The sequence below is a fragment of the Arvicanthis niloticus genome, chromosome 14, assembly GCF_011762505.2.
Source record: "Arvicanthis niloticus isolate mArvNil1 chromosome 14, mArvNil1.pat.X, whole genome shotgun sequence".
Taxonomy (NCBI): domain Eukaryota; kingdom Metazoa; phylum Chordata; class Mammalia; order Rodentia; family Muridae; genus Arvicanthis; species Arvicanthis niloticus.
This window is the reverse complement of record NC_047671.1, coordinates 73,713,175-73,735,679: the sequence shown is the minus strand read 5'-3', so window position 1 is coordinate 73,735,679 and position 22,505 is coordinate 73,713,175. Positions and strand designations below refer to the sequence as shown.

General features: G+C 42.8%; 1 long non-coding RNA gene across 1 annotated transcript; it reads left to right on the top strand.

Moving 5' to 3' along the window:
- The first annotated feature begins 771 nt into the window (after positions 1-771).
- LOC143434416 (uncharacterized) lies at positions 772-22,040 on the top strand. The gene is made up of 3 exons (XR_013103890.1): positions 772-917; positions 17,318-17,381; positions 21,491-22,040. It is a non-coding gene; the product is annotated as an uncharacterized LOC143434416 (long non-coding RNA).
- The last annotated feature ends 465 nt before the right edge of the window (positions 22,041-22,505 follow it).

Genomic DNA, 22,505 nt, shown 5'->3' with positions numbered 1-22,505 from the left:
GAGGAGGAGCTAGGTGACAAGGGTGGGGGGAGAACATGGAGGCAGATGTTTGTGTGTCTCTACCAGTCAAAGATATATCTAGGTTGGGTATTGGGTTACACTTCTGATTGTATTGTCATCTTGTTATTGAGCATTACCAAACTTATAAAGCCTTTGATTAACATTTAAAAATTGTATAAAAGCAAAAAGGAGAAGGGGGGATGGAATAGGGGTTTTCTAGGGAAGGGAAATGGGGAAAGGGGATGGCATCTGAAATGTAAATAAAATATCCAATAAAAAATGTTTAAAAAAAAATGAAAAACCAATTTGTAGGCCAGAACAACAACAAAAAAAAAACCCCCAAAACAAAAAACAAAACAAACAAACAAAAATCCCTCAAACTTACCCCAAGTGACACACTTCCTCCAACAGTGCCACACCTTCTAGTCCTTTCCAAACAGTTCCACCAAATGAGGACCAAGCATTCAAATATGTGATTTTCATTCAAATCACCATAACAAGAAATTGTGAAGAAAAAATATATTCATGCTGTTTTTCTGTTGCACTTCAAACTACAAAAGTTAGGTGGTCATTTGTTTGTCCTAAATGTTTGGTTGTGATGAAAAACAGATTGTGAGAGGACTGAGACAGGCTGACTCCATGACAGGCTTCAAACTGTCAGTTCAGAAGACTAGGCCTAGATCTCTGTTTCCTAGAACTTGGCAAATCAGTTACTAGAAAAACTACAGGCCTCCTGCAGCCAGTCAGAAGCTGCCCTGCTACCTAGCCTGAGGCAAGAGCAGTGAGTCAGCAGCAATTTCCAGGCTTCCAGGCAACAGTTTCTGACACACACCCCCAGCAGCAGTTCTGGAATGTCCCCAGAGCACTAGCCAATCTCAAAGACCCCATCTTTTTAGAAACTGAGCCAACCAAACAAGGTAAGAGTCACCTACCCCTCCCACAAATTCTCCTAATCTGTTTTAAATTGGACCTACAAACTCACCTGGGCGTCTCCATCCTGGTAAATGGAGACCCTTGTATGCAGGACTTCTGCAGACTAAAACACTCTTTGCTTCGCATACTATTTGAGTCTAGGGTACCATTCTTCAGCAAATCACAAACCCTTACAATGGGGTGGAAGGAACATATTGTATATAGGATTTGGTACTATCTTCAGTTTTAAACATTCATGAGGAGATTGGGAATATATTACCTGTAGTGAGAATTTTAGAATATGGTTTCTTTAAAAAAAAAAAAAAAAAACACAGAAATATAAGAATGTTTTTGCTTTAATCCCAGGTGTGAGCTATGGGATCCTTGAGACTGCCCACAGCAGCTGACTATGATTTGACTCATGCTCTAGGAGGAGTGGGATTTTGCCAGCTGCAGATAGTTCTGCAGTTGTGTGGTGTTTGGGATTCTGGGAAATTTATAAAGAAAAAAATCCACCCATGAGAGAGGCAGTGGGTTATTGGTTGTTAGTGGTGGAAATGTGTTATGCAGTTGTGCACAACAAAGAAACAACAAGAAGAAATTAGATATTCTGGTTGTGAAAATCAAGCTTGCCCCAAGGAACTGAACATCCCTAATCAGCAGGAAGTAGTCTAATGATAACTGTTGCCCCCTGTCCTCTCTATCCTTTTTTCTCTCCTATCTAGTGTTAGGAGATTTGAAAGGGTGGGAAAAAAGGGTGGAAGAAGGCAGAACTCACAAAGTAGCCAAAGGCAGCTATAGTTACGTACAAATAGGAAAGAATTGTGTAGAGCACTCTGCCAGGGAGTTAAAGCTACACACCACACTGGAACCTAGTGTCCTCTACTCACAATCAGCTGCCTATGGATCTGTAAAGCCCATTAACTGAGTCCCAGATTTATTCATACAGGTGAAAAGACAGTAAGTAAATGGAGTAAATTCAGCTTAGTAAATACTTTCACCACAAAGAAGGGAAGTTCTGGTCTCTAGAACACAAGATCGTTGTGCAAAGGTGAGCCTGGCATCCTTGCTCCTGTAGTATGAGGAAATACAAACAGACTGGCATCACCAGAACACAGCTTCTTCCCACCCTGGAGGAAGTGTGACCCTGGGGGAGACAGGGCACACATGCAGAGCACTGGTTTTACAGAGCAGAACGCAGACATTTGCATTTTATTCTAGACAAAACATAACACTTCAGATAACTTGCTGGTCTGACATACTCTGTTTTCCACTGTGCCAGCAGTGAGTTCAGCAGCTATTGTGTGCTCTGCAAGGAGAGCCCCAGGAGACAAATAAATGTAGGGGAATAAAAAAAATCCCCTAGCTCGGGGCTAGGGGAAAGGGCACTGGATCAGGAGCCATTGAGGGCAGTGTGCAGAAGTCAGGTGTGTTCTCCTTCCTTACAGCTAGCTTTGCCTCAGATCTTGTTACTAAAGACAGTGTCTTAGCTCCTGGACTCTCTGGATTATCCCAGCAACTATGTGCTCCCTTCTTTCACTCAGAGTCAATCCTTAAAACCATTTTAGATTACATTTCTTTATGGGCGTGAGTGCCACAGTGCATTTGTGTAGGTCCAATTACACGTGGGAGTCAGTTCTCCTCTCCCACCAGATGAACTCCAGGATGGAACTCAAATTCATAGGTTCAGTGGCCAGCACCTTCACCTGATGGTCCATCTCATCGACCCTTAAATATCATTTGGATATAGCTTTTTTTCATGTTACCATTCAATAGTCTCAATTCTGGAGGCCCCAAAGGTTTTTGAAGTGTTTGCTATTCTAGCCCTTTCCCATAAACCCCACATTCTTACACCGCCACCCCAGTACCCTGCTCCTTCTTCCCAGGTCTGCTCTACCAGGAAAACCTTGGCTCACCTCAAGACCCTTCACAGTCCCTTCCAGACAAAGCCTTCCCTATCTCAACAAAGCAAGGGCCGGCACAGGAAGCAGACGCCTGCCTGCCAACTCCTATGAGCTGACTGCTGTTTTGTCCTTTTCTAGTTGGCAGAGAAAGCTCTTTTGAAACTAAATCTCAGCATATTTTATTTCCAAGTAGAATTAAAACAGGAAGTGAGAGTTGAAAACATGCCCCGCTGTGACAAATGTCACATTGCAAAACCAGAAGCCTCTTCACCCCAAGGACACTCAGTTCTACTCTGGGGCAGTAGGAAGCTTCCATCTGAGACACTGCAGAAGCACTCTCAAGAGGTTCTGAAGCAGAGACAAATGTTCTGTGGCTTTCAAAGGGCCTGCAGTGTCAGTCTGAGAGGGAGTGAGGCCTTACAAGGAGCCAGGCAGAGGGCCAGTGGGAGCCCAGCAGAGACACAAGAGGTTCCTTCATTCAAGGAAAAAAAAAAAAACAGCTTTGTGAAAGAAGTTCTGGGTCTCCAAGCAAGTTCTAACTTTGTTAAAAATACTGAGCCAAGCTGTGCCAACCAGTTCAGTGCACTTCCAGAAGGACTGAGAAGACAGGTGACTGTCTACTCTGCTCTAGGGCTGAAGGAGTTAACAATGACTTCATTTGTCTTGTCCCATAAGCCAATGGGGCATGCTTTCGCCTGCTTTATCCACTAAAGTAAGGCCAAGTGGTATCTCACAATTCCTCAAAGCGCCTGCTGTTGTTAGTATACTTATTTTTGTTGTTGCTTGCTTGGTTCTTCCCACAATTGTCAAAAAAACAAACAAACAAACAAAAAAACCCCAGTCAACAGACAACAGGAACCCACAAGCCATTTGGGAGCAGAAGGTAGGCTTACACCTACACAGACAAGGAATTTTAATCCTGTCCTCAAGTCTACCAACAACTCACAGTCTCCTTTTGTAATTCATTCATTCATTCATTCATTCATTGTTACTTACTGAGCAGTCATATGTGAAACATTATATTGATTTGTTGTTCTCATCATCATTGTTGTTTTGAGACAGGGTTTCTCTGTGTAGCCCTAGCTGTCCTAAAGACCAGGTTGGCCTAGAACTTAGAGGTACACCTGCCTCTGCCTCCTACCTCTGGGATTAGAGAGGCATGTGCCACAGCTGCCCAGCTGAGACATCACATTGGAAATCATCTCTTAATCTAGTTTAAAAAAATGATTCAACCTTTCGTGTACTCAGTCACCCCAATAACTTGTTTTTTAAAGAAAGTCCCCACCTGTTTTGTTCTACAGCTGCTGCTCTTTGGATTCTGACTCAGGTGTGTTGATGGCTTGGCCCCCAGGGTACCTGCTGGCAGGTGATACAGTCTTTAAGAGTAATGGGAGACCCTGCAGGGAGAGGACACACTGGTCACCTGCTCCCTTACACTGTGCTGCATGTGTAACTGCATGTGAGGGTTAAAATAAACCTTTTCTCTTCATGATTTAGTTGCCATGGGTATTTCAATACAGTGATGGAAAACGGTGACAAACAGTAGCCATGGGTGAGGAACATGCACTTCCCAGTAACTTTCCCAATAAATTAGGCTTATTGCTGCACATCTGCTGTTCCACCTGGGGGAGGGGTAGAAGTGGGGTATCAGACGTTCAAGGTCATCTTTGACTGCATAGATTTGAGCAAGACCAGTGTGGGCTACATAAACCTCTCTCTCAAGAAAAAAAAAAAAAAATTGCAGGTAATACAAATGTACCAGCCCTGTGTTCACACTCTAAGAATCACTGTATCAATACATCCACTGCCAAATCCCTAGAATGCCTAAAATTGAGAAGATAATAAATATTCATTACATTGAACGAGAGCAGATTTGAGAAAATTCTGTCGTCTCAGATAAAAGATAAGCTTGTACAAATATTTACAGTTTTCTTTCACTGAGACAGAAATCAAGATTGCAAGGACAACTTTATAGAGCAGGGCATCTCGTACTTTAGATATGGGAGCAGGGCATCTCGCACATTAGATATGGGAGCAGGCACAGGGTTTGCAGTTGACTTGGTCAGTGAGCTGACACAGTGTGGGTGAAAGCATGGGAAGTAAGACTGCATGAGGCTCTGACTGAATACCACACGGGAGGGACGGGGAAGGCGGTCATGAAGAAAACTCACCATCTTTACTACCTTCCTGTTACCTCTTTCTTCATCATTCTTCCTTCTCTTTCACATTGTCTCCCCCAGTTCTACTCCTTCACCATAATATATTATATATGTCTTTGAAAAGACAGAACCTATATTGTTGCCAAATGAAATCTCTCTCTCTCTCTGTCGCTCTCTCTCTCTCTCTCTCTCTCTCTCTCTCTCTCTCTCTCTGTGTGTGTGTGTGTGTGTGTGTGTGTGTGTGTGTGTGTGTGTAAACAGGGGGTACAGGGGTACAGGATGCTGGAGAGATGGCTCAGCAGTTAGGAGCACTGGTTGTTCTTGCAGAAGACCAGGGTTTTATAGCCATCATCACCAACAGCTCCCAGGAGTCTGCATCTCTAGTTCCTGGAAATTGTATATCCTTTTGCTGCCTCTGCAGTCACTGTGTACAAAATAGTGCCCATACATACATCAGGCAAAACACCCATGTGCAAAGCAATAAAATAATAATAAAAAAAAAGTGACAAAACCCCAAAGTGTCTTTTAAAACCAGCTGCCATTTGTGGGACCCTCGTCACATGCCCCTACTGGCCTAACTGTTGAAAGGATACTTTTAAGAATGCACATAATGGGACTGGGGAGATGGCTCAGTGGTTAAGAGCACTGACTGCCTTTCCAAAGGACCTAGGTTTAAATCCTAACACCCATATGGCAGCTCATAACTGCCTGTAACTCTAAGATGTGACATCTTCATACAGACATATATATAGGCAAAACACCAATGCACAGAAAATAAAATAATTAAAATAAAAGAATACCTTTTAAAAAAGAATCCACATAATGGTTCACAGATATAAAATCCATTCTTCTAAAGTGCACAGTTCAGTGGTTTGAGTATATTCACACAATGATACAGTCGACACCACTGTCTAATTACGTAATATTTCTACTTCATTCCAAAGAGATGCAGGTCCATCAGCAGGCACCAGTTAAAGGTCCTTAAAATTAACTTTCTAAATAACAACATGGCAATTTAACTTCTTTTCTTTGGTATAAGAATTATTTCTAGGGAGACTCTTTCTTTGGATGGTGTCCTGGCTGGTTTCTGTCAGCTTGACACAAGTCAGAGTGATGTGGGAAGAGGCGCCTCAGTGGAGGACCTGCCTCCATCAGACTGGGTGTTTCAGTTACACAGCTAACAACTGGCTTTCCACTGTTTGCACCAGTTCATGTTTCAACACTTTTCCATCCCCATAGTTCCATGCTATCTCCAGTCTTTGTAATCCTTTCCTAAGTCACCCTTTTCTGCTTCAGGGATTGGATGATGGGCAGGAACTTACTTGTGACTTGGGGTCTCTTCTCTGCACTCTCCTCAAAGTCTCACCACAGTCCAGGGTCTCTATGTCCATGCTGACATATAGGAGGCCTTGTGTCCCTTGAATTAGGATTTTGTTTGGAGCTCCTGAACGGTGTCTTCTTCTCTGTTGAATTACTTTATTTTTCTTACATCTTTGGTAGACAAAAAGTATGCTAAAGCTTTTAAAATACATTTAGATATATAAGAACATTTGCAATAAACAGAAAGGTGACTGTAATCTTCAGTAGAAAGCCACGGAGTGTTTACTCCAAGTGATTTAGATTAAGACAGTAAGATAGGCCTGGTTTCTACTGTTTTCTGTCTCTAGTGAGAGTCAGGTTTTTGCATCTTAAGGTCATGTTCTTTAAGCAACCTGCTTCAGAGCTTGCAAAGTGGTTTTCCTGAAGCTGTTGCCCAGGTGATACGCCCTTCTTAGGGTAGACATTGTGCAAACAAATCTCTGTTATCTTTCACAGTTGCAAAAATGAACCAGTGCCCCTAGAGGATCCCAACGTGCTGAGAGCAAAGTCCAGTTAGAACCAGTCCTGTCAGTAGCTCTGTCAACCTTACTCCTTACTCCTAGGATGGGCATTCATCTGTGCACTGTCTTTCTGTGCTGAGTCTAAGCACTAGGAACAGCTCGTTCTGTTGGTGCTGCTGGACTGTGTGAGCTCTTTCTTGAAGGGAGCAGAAGAATTCCAGGCTGAGCTGGTATCAAGGTTATCTAGTTTCAGCGGGCTGTTCGTTCGATTTGAGCTGTTTTACAACCTTTTATTTGCAAATACTATAAATAGGAGTGCAAAATAATTCTTGTCTCTAGAAATGAAGATAAAACCTGACCAGTGGTGACTGCAGAACTGACTCCTTTCGTCCCTACGGTTTCATTTCAACCCCAACCCTCCCCAGTTCCATTCCTACTTGTGAATTTATTTCCACATTTCTTCATTCTGCCATGTATATGTGTAGATCCCTAATGTCTTCTCATGAGGACCATACCAGCTGACTGCTCAGGGTGGCCCTAACACTGCACTATTAAAAGGTGGGGCTGCAGGAGCAGAGAGGCCATAGTGTGCTACCCACTGGAGTGGAATTGGGAATCTTGAGGAAAAGCACTTGCCTAGAGGGCTTTTTGTTGTTTCCGCTACTGCCTTCTCTGTGTGGGAATGTGGTTCTTAAGTACCATCCTGGAAGGACCCAGCCCTTAGGAGCAACCTGCCAGTGCCTTAATCTTGGGCTTTCCAGTCTCCAGAACTGTGGACTGTATTTTCATCCTTTGTAAGTTACCTCTGTTTGAGGCATTTGTTTTAGCAGTACACTGGACTATAACACCTTACACACAGTACGTTAATGGCTAAATTTATGTTTAAAGGTTTAAAACCTCTGTGTTTAAGAGAACTAAAAAGCAAATTAGACCTCCAATGTTAAGAACTGTTGAGGCTTAATTTTACCTGTTCTTTCTGCTTCTGACCACAAACTTGTTTTGCAGAGAGGACCTTCTGCCTGCAGAAGGACAAATTGTAACTTTGTATTCTTTGCCTTTAAAAACCGCTGACTGAGATGGCTGAGGGCTACACTTTAGAGTCCCAGGTGTAAGCCTGGTGCCAGTGTCTGAAGAAAAACCTCTTCTTTATTAAAATGTATTAATAATGGTCACACTGCTGAGTCTCTGAAGACCCCAGACCCGTATCAATTAGGATGAGGTAAATAAAATCTTTAACCCATTAATTTTATATTTATGTGAGGGTCATGAATTTGACTTTTATGAAATTGTTCTTTAACAAATATGTCAATATTTTCCATTGTTTGTGCTTCTTAAGAAATAATGCCATTTCCCTACTGCAAGATCTAGAAGGTATGCTCATATACATTTTTTTTTGGTTCTTTACAATTTAACTTTTATTATATAAAGCTCTCTGGAATGTACCTTTGTTTATGATGTGATGTAGGAGTAAAATTTACTGACTTTGCATTAACCCATGGAGAACCTGTTTGCCAGGATCAGTTGCTAGAGGTCACTGACTAAGGCTTCTGCAAGCATGGGTCCTTCAGGAGTCCCACATTCCACTCCAGGGGTCTGCTTTTCTAAGCCTGTGCCAGTACCACACTCCCTGAATTCCTATAGATGTATAAGACGTCCTAATATCCAGGCGAGCCTCCTGTCATGTGCTCTGTACCTAAAACTGCCAGTGTTGTTATCGGTCCTTTTCTTCTCTGTACGGTATTTTGAAAGAGATAAAGAAGAGCCTCGAAATGCCCACTAGGATTTTACCTACATTTTATCCAATTTATAAATTATTTTGGAGGGAAGTAACTTATTTAAGATTTTGTTTTCTTCTGTAATGCAGTGGCATCAAACCAGGGCTTGCTAGGTAAGTATCCCAGCATCAAGCCCCGCCCTCAGCCCATCAAGCCCCGCCCTCAGCCCATTTCCTTAAGATTCTGAGTCCTCCTGTCCACAAATACATCAGACAGCTCTGTGTAGCTTTCTGTTTTCTACTGAGCCTTGTAAGTCTTACTCATCATTCAGTCTTCCATAGTATCTGTTAGCTTAAGCCCCAAGTGCCTTAGGGTTTACAGTTGTAGATGGTATTTTTCAGATATTTACTGCCAATTTATAGTAATGCAATTAACTTTGATGATTAAATACTGCAGCCCAAACATCTGAAAATTCAAATTTCATTATATGACCCTTCAGCCAGTGGTTCCTCTTGAATATAAAAATGAACTGATTGGTTGTGATCCCCTGCACAAGCGGGGAAACCCAGTCCATCTTCCTTTCACCCCACCCCCAACAGAGGAATTCAGAACAAAGGAATGACTCAGCCCTGCATTCCTGGCTGCCTATGCAACCTGCGGTTCTGATGTGGCCAGCCTACACAAGTGTCAGCCCAGGTGCTCAGCTTTTACCATACCTAGGCACAGTCCCAGCTCCTGCTTACACCTCTCTACTCCTGACCTAAGATCTAAAAATCTCCCTTGGCTTAACCCGGGCACTTAACCTCAGCCCCGTTTTTTTGTTACAGTTGAACCCATCTGGGAGCAGCACCTAGTAAACCTGCCTTTATCTACTTTTTTTTTCCAAAACACTTTATTTATCAATATTTGTATAAACATATATACTTAGATACTGCCCGGGTTAGAGCTTCTGGTAGCCCCGCTTCTTCTAGGTTCTGCGAGGTTGGGTGCAGAGCTGCCGCTGGTGATCCCGCTCAGTGCTCGGGCCCAGACCGGAAGTCCCTTTTATCTACTTTTAATCCAGTCTGATCTAACCTATGTTTGCATCTCACACACACACACACACACACACACACACACACACACACACACACACACACGGTGGGGGTGGGGAGGGAGAGAGAAAGAGAAATACTGATTTCTGTTATAAAATCTACCTTTGGAAACTTGTGTTGGTTTTGAGAGTCTCATGTAGCCAAAGATATCCTTGAATTCCTGATTCCCCTGCTTCTGCATCCCAGGTGCTAGCACCCCTGAAAAGTTCTAATACAATGCTTTGCTAAGTCTCAAGCCTGTTGTAGACATTCTGTGAATAGCTACTAAATAATTTCTACTAAGTGGACCAGGCGATTCGGTGCATGACTTTAATCCCAGCACTTGGGAGGCAGAATTCAAAGCTAGCCTGGTCTACAAAGTGATAGCCAGAGCTACAAAGAGAGACTCTGTTTCAACCCCCTACTCCCAAAAAGGCAAAAAAACAAAACAGAAAAACCCAAAAGCTGTCTTAGTTTGGGTTTCTATTGCTGTGAAGAGACACCATGACCACAGCAACTCTTATAAAGGCAAACATTTCACTGGGCCTGGCTTACAGTTTCAGAAGCGTGATAGCATGCAAACAGACAGGTGCTTGTGAAGGAGCCGAGAGTTCTTCACCTTGACCCAGATGCATTAGGAAAAGACAGACTGCTACACTAGGCCTTGCTTGAGCATCCAAGACCTCAAAGCCTGCCCCCAAGTAGCACAGTTTCTCCAACAATGCCACACCTCCTAATAGTGCCAGTCCCTATGGCCCAAGTATTCAGACACAATTCTGTGAGGGCCGTTCCTATTCAAATCACCACACCAACTATATTTTTAAAAATGTATACTTCTACACAGTATGCAAATTTCATGTTTTACTATGTTACTATAAGAATATCACCTATGCGTTACCTGCCTTGCGATTTTATGTAGGTAACAGCTAGTTAAAATGAACACTTAGAGTAGCACTATGAGAAGGCCAGGAGGAACAGAACATCACAAATTGATATCTGGAGGGCAGGGATAAGAGGGTGTGTTGCTAAGCAACCAACTTCATTCCTAGCAGTTCCTGGCCCCAGCTGTAACAGACTCTTTTGCTTCTCTCCTTCTAGCTGAGACAGTAAACAAAAGGACCAACCCTGGACAAGCGGAAGCAGAGACAGAGAGTAAGGGGTTTGCCCACCAATTTTGATGCCTAAGGCAAAGCTATAACGCTATTTGTAAGACACCACATTACAGAATCTGATTTGTTTTCCTCTGGAGAGGACACGGTTGCATTAAGCTTGTTCAGGTTCCTATATGATATTTATTCTATAATATACTGTGTTATTGAGAGCTGTAAGGAACCCCAAAGGCATAGTGGTCTTACTTATTAAACATATTGTCTTGAAATGAGGAATTCATAGTAGATTTTTGTAAAAACTTTCAGTGTGGGAATGACTTTTGTAAAAATGTTCTGGGTGCTTCAGTGTAGGGATGGAGGTTCTGTGTCCGTGTTTGACATGACTTGGAGTGGCCAGGTACAAATCTGAGAACCCCAGGGCTGGAGGCAGCTGGAAGCCTTAAGTGCAAATGGCAGATTAGTTGTCAGTGGTAAGCAGTGCTGGGAGCCAGAGTGGAGTGTGACTCATCACACAGACAATCTGTGATGTAAGACAAACCAAGGCTTCTCAGTTGCTGCATTTCCTCTGTCCTGGGGTGATTTGGATTGTGTTTGCATGGCGTCAGTCAGTTGCCATACGCATGCCTCTTAATGTTCCACTGCCTTGGCTAAATCCAACACTCACTGAAATTGGACTCTGAAAATGAGCTGAGGCTTTATTCATTTTAAAAGTTGTCTAGGTGGTTAGAATTGTAGACACATTAAGGAACCCTAAGACCCTAGTTTGCAAAATTTAGCATGTATCCAAATTACCTAGATGACCTGTCTCACCCAGATTTCTGAGTTTAAGAATTTACATTCCTAGCTAAGCCAAGCTTATAGTTCATGCTTGTAATTCCAGCATTTGGGAGGCAGAGGCAGGAGGATTATGAGTTTGAGGCCAACTTGGGCTACATATCAATAGCCAAGCAATAGCGGCAGGAGGGCAGAGCTCAGTAGGAGAGATTTGCCTACCCCTGTAAATATCTAGGTTTGATTATCATCTCTAAATCACACACACACACACACACACACACATCTGCACTTCTAATAACTCCCAGGAGATGTTGACGATGCCAACATGGGAATAATTATCATAAAACTTCTCATCTAAAGCTGCTGCTGACTGTCCCCGGAGCTCACAGAGTGCTGGATTAAAGTATGAACCATCTCGCCCGCTAGCCTCAATTTATTTATTTATTTATTTATTTATTTATTTATTTATTTTGGTTTTTCGAGACAGGGTTTCTCTGTATAGTCCTGGCTGTCCTGGAATTCACTCTGTAGACCAGGCTGGCCTTGAACTCAGAAATCCGCCTGCCTCTGCCTCTGCCTCTGCCTCCCAAGTGCTGGGATCAAAGGTGTGCACCACCACTGCCCGGCCTCAATTTATTTCTAACAAGCTATACCCAAATCTTGACTTTAATGAGAGACTTGAATCAAGGGGAGCAAAAGGCTCTTTGTGTGTGTGTGTTACTTTAACTTTCCATGTCTTTTTACTCAGTGCTTCTGGTCCAAAGGCTTCTCCTTATACACACTCACTCACACAAATAATATGGGAAGCAAATGGATTCTGAAAGCCTGGAGGCAAGAGGGGCACCATGGGACAGGAGAGGCTTGTGATCCGAGAGGAGGGTAGGGGCTTATCTCTTTGGAATTCTACTTAAAGGAGAAGATGGCCAAAGTGTGCCCTAAGAAGCAGCCAGAGAAGCAAAGGGGCATGTTAATAAGAGGTCCAAAAACCCCAGAGAAGCAGATTAGTCTCCTCAGAAGTTACTGACAATGGGCTGTTAATCCTTGATGGCTTTGACAAAGGGAGAATAAGCTTAGAGATAAGCTGGTTCCCGGAATTCCTCAAGGCCTCAATAAACATAGGGAAACTAACATAGCACCCAATCAGAAACTGATCCATGTAACTTCCCTGGCACTCACCAATGAAGTTTTAGATTACCTAACCCTAACTAAAGTTCCCCTAGTTTCCTACATAAGACTTGCGTGCCCTTGTCTGGGGTTGCGGTTTTGAGGACGAGTTACCCCTCCCTGCTCCTCTTCTACATGATGATAATTTCTTCAGAATAAATGCTCGATGCCTTTGTACACTATTTAAGTCCAGGGTGTTCCTTCAGTGACTCTTGGAGCCTGCATTAGGGAAATGGAGAAAGGACATGTGTAATATTTTGAGGAAGAACTGAGAGTCACAGGTCAGGACCTCTGTGGTCCTGGAAGAGCCAAGAAAGGGCATCCATGTATGCTCACTTGCCACAGCTGTAAGGCCCCCATGAATGGAGGACCTCACCCACGTCTTGGGAATTCACAGCCACCCATTAACTGTAAGACACCAAACTTGATGTAATCAGTAAGAGGTATATTTTAATCAGTATACTGAGGTCAAGACCTGTAGCCCACACAGGGGCAATGGGGTCCAACCCCGGGGCTTTTGAGACAGAATTTAAAGCCCAAAACCACAACTCGGGGGAGGGGGACCACAACCAAGGGAGAGTAAGGGAGGGCTATTGGAGAGCACCTGTGGAAAGTCCCAGCCCATTATTCAGTTTGTGACAGGGTACAAGGAACAGGCTATTCTCTAAGAGCCTATACATAATCAGCCATCTATCTTGTGGTCAGCCAAGTTCCTGGTATCCAGGGTGTATAGGCACGCTAACTTGAACTCCCAGCTCAAACCCTATTTAATCTACCTTATGGTCAGTTTTTAGTTTCTGGTATCCATGGTGTACGGTCACGCTGACCTGAACTCTAAGCTCTGAACTCCTATCTTATCTATTTTGTCTTGTGGATAGCTAGGTTCCTAGGACCCAGAGCGCAGAACAAGCTGATCTGCACTCTTGACTCCATCTGTGGAAGGTTTAAAAATTTTTAACTCTTTCACAGCCACCCACAATGAGATGGTAGGTGCTTCTCTGAAACCTTTTGTCTTTGTGCAGACATCTCTAGGATGATAAAGCCTTGGTCTGGGCGAGTCTGCTTAAGCCCCTCAGCATCTGTATGTAATCTACAGACTGAGGGTGATTACCTCTTTAAGGATTGCTCTACCCAATGTGGAAAGTTAAGACTTCTTTCTTCTCACCCTTCTTAGGTTCTTTGGCTATGGCCTAGTAAACCAAACGGACAAAGATAGATTGGCACATGACAAAGAGAAGTTATCAGTGAAGAATCAGGGACAGACTCAGCACCAGCAGGAGAAAGCACAGGGCGACTTTTTTTGTTTTTTGGCTGAGGTTTTATTTTAGCTCAGCCTGGCCTCAAACTCACTGTTGATTCCAAGCTGGCCTTGGCCTTGAGATCCTTCTGCCTCAGCCTCCACCAGTTATGATGTACACGCTGATAGTAATGTTCTGGAGAAGGGACAGGACAGGGGAAGTGACTTTGAACTTTGGTGAATTGTGAAAACAGAGGGGACTGGCGATAAGGCAAGGCTCGATCAGCAAGGGTCTCATACAGATTCCTCAGACTGACTGCGGAGCTGCTTAGGAGGGAAAACCACCATCACTTTGCTTGTGGGAAGAGACCTAAAGTTTCTTTGTTGCTTTTTAATTACCTTCAACTCAAACTAACCCTTATGTCAAAGTGATTTATTGAGGCTAATATATTCTCCTACCCTCCTTAAGAATGGCTAAAAATTTGCTGAGCGTTCAGCTGATAACTTAAATTTTTATTAATTATTCTCATGTATGTATATATGACCAAGGAAGGTCAGAGGACAGTTTATGAAACTGTGTTTCTCCTTCCAGGAATTGAATTCAGATCACCAGGCTTGTTCAGCAAACCCCTTTACCTATGCCGAGCCAGCTTGTCAGCCCTTGATCGTGTTTCTCCGTAAGCCCTTGGTTCCTCTCCTCTTCCATCCCTGATCACCCTACGAGCCCGATGACAACTTTCTGGGGACCCTCTATCCTTCTTACTACAAAATCTTTTGTGTTTAATTTTTTTTTTTTTTTTTGAGAATTCAAACTGAGAATCGTGTGATAGAGAGCAATCTTCGTCTTTCAGTGTCTCCCATGCTGCATTTCTCAGCCCTCTGTGCACAAGCACCACCCTACCCCACACCAAACCTCAATCATTTCCTCAATACCTGACTTGTATTTTCTGGACACAGAGAGTAAACTCAATAAATGTCTCTAGAGCAGTTCCTTAGGGTAATTATAAAGTGGAGATGCTCAAGTGACCCTTCTGATTGCTCCAGGAAAGGATGCAGGGTTGCTAGGAAACCAACAATAGGAGCTAACCACACCTACCATGAAAATGTTCCCAACTTAAAGCACTATAATTATGTTGAGAAGAATTTTAGCTACAGTTCCATTACCTTATAAAAAGTCAATTTGACAAATATGTATGGAACTTTCACATGTAATGAACTTGAAAAGCACAAATGCAATTTTGCCACTCTGTCGGGCTGTAGAAGGGTACCCTGGTTCTTGGGTTGTGGGTTCGGCCATGCCCTGGAACCCAGGCTCCTGACACCACGAGGTCTAATCTCCATTCAACCTTCGCCCTTCAGTCAAGTAGGACACAGGTGGAGGGTGATAAACAGGCCTCAGGCCCTAGAGAGATTTACATACTAATGAGGTACCTGAAGGCCAGAGGGTGGAGCCAAATAAGCATTCCTCCCTAGCTCCTCCCCCCTCTCTTCCCCTCCCTATTTAACTCAGGACTGCCCTGGGTTTTATGGGGGTGTGCATCCAGATCCATCCACCATCCATCATGCCAATAAACTGGTTTGGAAACCCAAGGACTTTCTTGTGTGTTGGGGTTGTGCCTGGCCGTGCTGTGCCGTGCCATGCTGTGAGGAGCCGTGGAGAGGCTTTTAGTGAGCAGCCAGGCCTAACTTCCAGCCTGGAGGAACCCAGAGCGTTCCCAGCCAACTACACACAGAGTAGAGTGAGAAACCCTGGGTTCCCCAGCCATTTTTAACTACACCAGTCCTTAGCTTGAAAGCCTCCTTTCCTTTCCCCTGGGCCCCCCCCGCCCCAACCTCCACAAAATGGAGATGAAGCTGTGTAGCCTGAGCTACAAAGCCATCTTCACTTTACCCTGGTCTAGCCTCACCTCCATCCAACTGTGCTGCACTGCAGCCCTCAGATCTTCCTAGAATATCCCGCCTGTCCTCACCACATTGCTTCTTAAAGCACAATTTAAAACATACTGAGGCTGAATGTATCTCTCATTTCTGTTCATTGATTCTTTGAGATGTGAATGCAGTCATTCAAGAAATATCTTCCGGCCACTATGTCCTGAGCAAATCTTGCTTTTCTCCTTTATGGGCACAAACAGTAACTGTTTGCCGTCTGCCTCTGTCACCCGGGGTTCCCTTGGTGACAGAACTACAGCAGCTAGTAATTTATTCATTCCACACATTATGATCCTGATGTAATAAGTGCAGTGTTGAGAATTTTAAATTTTAAAAAGGAGCTAGTAATTATCCCTGAGTGGTTCTTAAATTCACATTTGCTTTGTTACTCACTCATGTTCAGCACAGTAGTGGGAAATGTCCTCTCCTAGCCAGACTTTGTTTAAGCTTTATTAAATTAGGATTTCCCCACCCCCAAACGCTTCTTCTCGAAGGCCTGGGCATTGTCTGAAACTCTGTGGCACCAGAAGGCTTATTCCTGAGGAAATAGCTGTCTTCTCGGGATAATGGAAACAACCCACCAGCTTACTGCTATTACCTGTGCTGTTAATCAGACCACTTTTGCCTTTCTTGAGACATATACTCACAATCCACTCTGTATCTCTGTGCATAAACAGGCCCAAGTTTCTGTGGCCTCTTCATGCCACTATAGAGGTGATGATAAGTTCTAGTGTGGTTATAAAACTTCGTGACCAAGGCAACTTATAAAAGAAAGCATTTATTTGGGCTTACAGTTTAAGGCAAGGTAGCAGGATCAGCTGAGAAGCCACATCTCGATCCATATACCGGAAGCAGAGAAAACACTGGGGATCACAAGGAGGCTTTGAAGACTCAAAGCCCCTCACACTAAGACACACCTCCTCCAATAAGGACACACCTCCTAAGTCTTCCCAAACCGTTCCCAATCTGGAGACCAAGCATTCAAACATAGGGGACTTCTCATTCAAAGGACCACAGGATTGCACAGTGTGAGTCATTCCCCTAACCTCCTTCATATGTGTTCCCTTAGGTTGTAGCAAATTTCCCAGCATGACCCTAAATTATAATCAGTTATATCTTCAGGGTCTCATCACAAAAAACAGAACCCCATTTGGGTATTGGCATGGCAAAACAGTGGTATGGGGAAGCTGCAAAGGCTTTGGGGCCAAAGGGAGGAGAAGGAGGCATGATGGATCCAGGTACTGTTTACAGAAACACTCAAGGGGAGGGAGGGAGAGGAAATTCCCATCACCTTCTCCTCTGTGATCCTGGAACACTGAGCGTCTCATTTCCTGCCGCCATCACTGTTCTGCTTCCTGGGGCCCCGTGGGCATCCACGTCGACTGAGTCGCCATTGAACAGTGTTGTGTTCCGTCTTCACTGAGCCAGAACCTTCGAGATCCACTCTCATGCTGATTCTCCGAGTTCCCACTGGGGCACACTAACCAGAACGTGCAGACCCAAGACTCCTTCCTCTTCCAGGTTATGTGGAGACTTGACCTTAGTGATTGCTGAGCGTCCTGGGAAGAGGACTTACAACTTGAAGGTGAGATCATATTTTGTATTCATGATACATCAAGCCTGAGAGGGCAGACTTTAAAAAGTATAGTGAGAGCTGGAGACAACAGATGGGACCAGAGGACAGGCTGGGAATGCACCAAGCAAGTGAAGCCTGTGCCTTTGAACTCCTGAGGTGAAGTTCTGCTCCCAGAATGCTCTAATTCTTGTCATCCTCCAAACAGTCCCTCCCCTGTACATCCTAGGAGAAGAGCTATCATGAAAGGTGACCTTTTATCTTCACGAGGTTGGCTAACTTTATTTCTAATTGTGTTTTAGAGTACTTTATGTTTGGTTTAATATGAGTTTTTTTTTGAAGACAGAATCTCACTTTGTATCCCAGGCTGTCCTTGAACTCCAGATCTTGTGCCAGCCTCCAGAGGGCTAGGACTACAGGCATACACCATTTCTTTCTCTGATAATTAACTTCTGAGAATAAATTCCAAAGGAAAAAGGATGATTATGCATTAAAGCAATGTTCCATATTTAAATTTCAAGTGGATCTACAGTTTAGCTCTAATTAACAAATACCTTTCTTTGCAACACTTAATATTCAAATACCAACTCATAAAATCACCTTAGTCCAAGTTTTGCCACATTTATCCACTAGAGAGGGGTCTTTCTTGGTTTGCTTCTGTGTTCTGCAGAACTTTCCAGTAGGCAGATTTAAATACTCTCCTTTAAGTTGGAAGGGAGTTCTTGGTACACTGTGGGACTCTTTGGTTAGGCTGAGCACTCCTTATCTGAAGTCATTGCACAAAGCATTTAATATGCATTCCAGGAAATTCTTCTATGTGTTGTAAGATCTAAACCACCAAGTGCAATGGGAATCTGTTAACAATAAAATAAAAAAAAATAAAAATAAAGTACTTGGAATCAGAGAAAGCAACACAGAAAATCATATTCCTCATCTTAGTTACTGTTGTACTGCTGTGAAAAAAAATCATGACCAAGGCAGCTCTTATTAAAAAAAAAATTAATTAGAGGCTTGCTTACAATTGTTGAGGGTTAGTCTGTGATAACTATGATGACAAGCAGACAGGCATGGCGCTGAGATCCTTATATCCTGATCCACAGACAGAGGGGCAGGTAGAGAGACACTGGACCTGGTGTGGGCTTTTACAACCTAAAAGCCCGCCCCCCAGTGACACACCTCCTCCCGTAAGACCACACCTCCTCCCGTAAGACCACACACCCTAATCCTTCCCAAGCAGTTCCACCAACTGGGGACCAAGTGTTTAAATACATGAGCTGATAGGGGCTATTCTCATTCAAACCACCTTGTCTGTTAGACCTGTGCTCCATGAATTGATCCTCAGAAGCTTTTCTTTGCTCCATTTTTTTGGTGTCTGAGAGCAAGCCCAGGGTCCCATCAGTCTAGCCAACAGTCTCTGGTGGAGCTATGCCCATTCCAAGCCCCAGAAATTCTTAACTACAGTAAAACTTCTCTATGTTGAATATTCTTATTTATGTTATAGGAATTCTTTTCTGTAATGAATATTCAATCCCTTTACTGTTTTATAATAAGCCTTTTATTATTAAAATAATAAATTATCACAAATAATAAAAAATAAAACTATACCAACACAAAAGTGCTCAGGAGTAGAAGTATATCTAGCTCAGTGAGAGAGAAGTGACCTGGCATGTGCAAGCCTTGGAGGCTGACTCCAGCATAATTAAAGAGGCAAACCCCCAACTCCATAATTCCGGCATTCGACAATAATATGTTAACATTCTGATTTGTGTTAGCTGTGTGTAAAACATCCATGTGTGTACTCACGCCACACACGCCTTTATGTCCTGTTTTTAATCATTTATTTATTTTGAGTAAAATCGCATGACTTCATTAATAGCAAAATCAGCTTAGAACTGGGTCACCTGGCCCTTCTCTACCCATCACTTCCCACTTCAAGATGCTTCTGCATCTTCGTAGCCAGAGTTCTCTGGGATCTGCAACTGGCTCAACATGGTTAAGCCTCAGGTCAGTCTTCCTCGCACTCTTTGCCTTTGGGGGAAACCCGGCCTTGCCTGCCCACCACAGCTGCCCTTTCCCTTGTCGTTCATGTGTCACTTTGTGAAGCTGCGTCTACTGGAGCCATGTCCACACAAGAGGCCACCAGACCATCTCTCATTTATTTTGATGATTTCCTAATATTAAAATTTTTCCCAGTTTGAAAAGAATACTCATTTAGATGGGCTGAACAGCAGTCCTATAATTTAGCACATCAGTTTCCTTTCATTAGATCACATTAACCTCTGCCTCAGCAAGCCAGCCTGTAAATACCTTTGGTTTTGTTTTTAAAAGGAACATAACCCAGAAAGAAATTAGCATTTGCTCTTCTCTGCTTCTAGTGTTTGCCCCCCCTTCCCCCTCCCTTTCTCACCCTCTCCCTCCCTCTCTTGCCATCTCTCCCTTTTTCCCTTTCTCCCTCTCTCCTTCCCTCCCCCTTCCTCCCTCTCCCTCCTCCTTCTGTGTGACTTTGCTTTCACTTTATCTTTATTCGAACACATTTTTACATTCTCTAATTAGTTTTTAGCTAAATATTATTCTTAAAATTGATTTACCTCTATTCGTACATATTAATGAAATATGGTATAATTTTTACACACATGTCATTTCTGATTAAAAACCTTTTTTTTTTTTTTTTTAACACACAACATATTCCTCCCAATCTTTCTTGGTCACTTTCTGTTTTCAAATCCACTTCTTTTGAAAAGAGTTATTTATTTTATTTTTGTGTGTGTGCATGCATATGTTTGTAGATGCCCAGGGAAGCCAGAAGAAGGAGCTCCCTCTCCCCCTCCCCTCCTGTTTCCCCTCCCTCTCCACCTCCTGTCCTCTCCCTCCATCTCTTGGCTCCAGTTGACATTGATTGTGCAGGGACCATAAGTCAAGGCTAACATCAGTAGATAAGAGAACCTGTCAGGGCAGAGGCAAGGGTGGTGAGCCAGTGAGACCACTTGAAGAGGGACTCATACCAACCCTTAGATTGTTCTCTCATTTAAAAAGAAAATCTGTTTTGGAGAGGAAAAAAATGTCGGTCTTAATATTAGCATGTAAAATGATGGTGTTTGAATTTTCATGCACTTGTGTCATACTGAGTCCTTTTGCCTCTCCACTTCCTTCTATCTGCTCTCTACTGGCCTCTCCCACCCAGTCCCTTCTTTCAGGTCACAAATATTCTATTGCCCTCCCTTGTTTCCCTCCCCTGTAAGTGTCTTCCCTCTCACAGCCTCTTTAAATTTTCATGTCATATGCATAATAGTGAGTCTCATATGTATATGCATGTACATATATACAATTATACCTATAATTTGTGTATCTATATAAATTTAAGTATGTATGTATGTATAATTTAAGTTGTGTATAAATTTACTGCCTAGATTCCTTATATAGAGTAAAACATACAATATTTTTCTTTCTGGGTTTGGCTTATTTTACTTAACATGGTTATCACCAGTTTGATGCATTTCCTTGCATCAAATACCAATGTTTTTTTGTATACCAATATTCTTTTTTTGATGTGAAAATCTTTATTGGATATTTTATTTACATTACCGATGCCATCCCCTTTCCCCATTTCCCCTCCCTAGAAAACCCCTATTCCATCCCTGCTTCTCCTTTTTGCTTTATACTATTATTTTTAATCTTAATCAAAGGCTTTAAAAGTTTGGTGATGCTCAATAACAAGATGCCCATACAATCAGAAGTGTAACCCAATACCCAACCTAGATATATCAACTATCTTGGACTGGCAGAGACACGCAAATATCCACCTCCATGTTCTCCCCACCCCCCACCCCCTCCTCTCTTGTCACCTAGCTCCTCCTCTCCTTATCTTTCTCCTCCTCCTCTCCTCTTCTTACTCCTCCCACCTTAGCTCCTCCTACATATCACCCTTCCTGTTAAAATAAAACTTTTCTCTTAAAATACAATTAGAGCATAACTATACCAATTTGTGTCAGTAAGGTGCAAGATAGACCTAATACCCAGTCCATCATTTTGTTGACTAAACAGAACCTCTGTCATCCCTCCTAACTAAAAGACTTAGTTCTGAACCTGGCTTTTTTTTTTTTTTTTTTTTTTCTTGGCTTTAGAATGAATGTCAGCTGAAAACCATCCTCTCAAATCTTTTCTCTCAAAGTAAATAGCCGGGATTGGCTATGAGACTATAAGACTTCAACCCTGTCAGAAATCCAGAATGACTGAGTTAACTGAAATTATGGGAAGCACAAAGCTTCGCTTCTAAAACTTAGCCAATTTATAGAGACCTCTGAACACCTGGACAGTCCCTATACTACAAAACGTTGGAGCATCCAATCTTCAGCCTTCTGACCCAGGATCATCTGACAGACTAAGTGATGCAGAATTATTAAGGGCTAATTACTCTGTCTTGGCAGATATAATCAGTAGAAGCAAGTGTGTCCTTTTCTGGACAGTGATTTGTCTGTAGATAAAAAGAGGCAATTCTTGCTTGGTGGCTGTCTTAACACAACTGGAGTAACTCCAAAGATGCTAAATTTCTTCTTAGAATCCAAGACAGGAAGCTGTCAAGAACAGACAGGTCTCTAATCAAAATGAACATTAATACAGAAATGTTTGTAACATCAATTCAGTGGGCTTCTGATGTTTTGAAAACCAACTATCCATGTAAGGCAATCTGGACTGTTGTCTGTTAACTCCTCTCAGTTATCTCTAAATAAAATATAGAAAACACCCTAACAATAAACTCAGAGCCATGAATTTGCTATAGGCCCTTAACTCACAGGCTAACCATCTCAAATCAGTTTAAAAAAAGTTAAAGAAGAACTGGGTCTAAGCCTTGTATACCTAAATCTGTTACATAGGCATAATGCCTACGAGAGTAACAATATTAATCTCACTTTTATATCAGTAAGAAGCTCATACCAATGAAAACCTTAAATTTGAAATCAAAGTAAACTTTGTACCATTTAAGAAATTATAACTTCGCCAGGCAGTGGTTGTGCACGCCTATAATCCCAGCACTTGGGAGGGAGAGGCAGGCAGATTTCTGAGTTCAAGGCCAGCCTGGTCTACAGAGTAAGTTCCAGGACAGCCAGGGCTACACAGAGAACCTGTCTCGAAAAACAA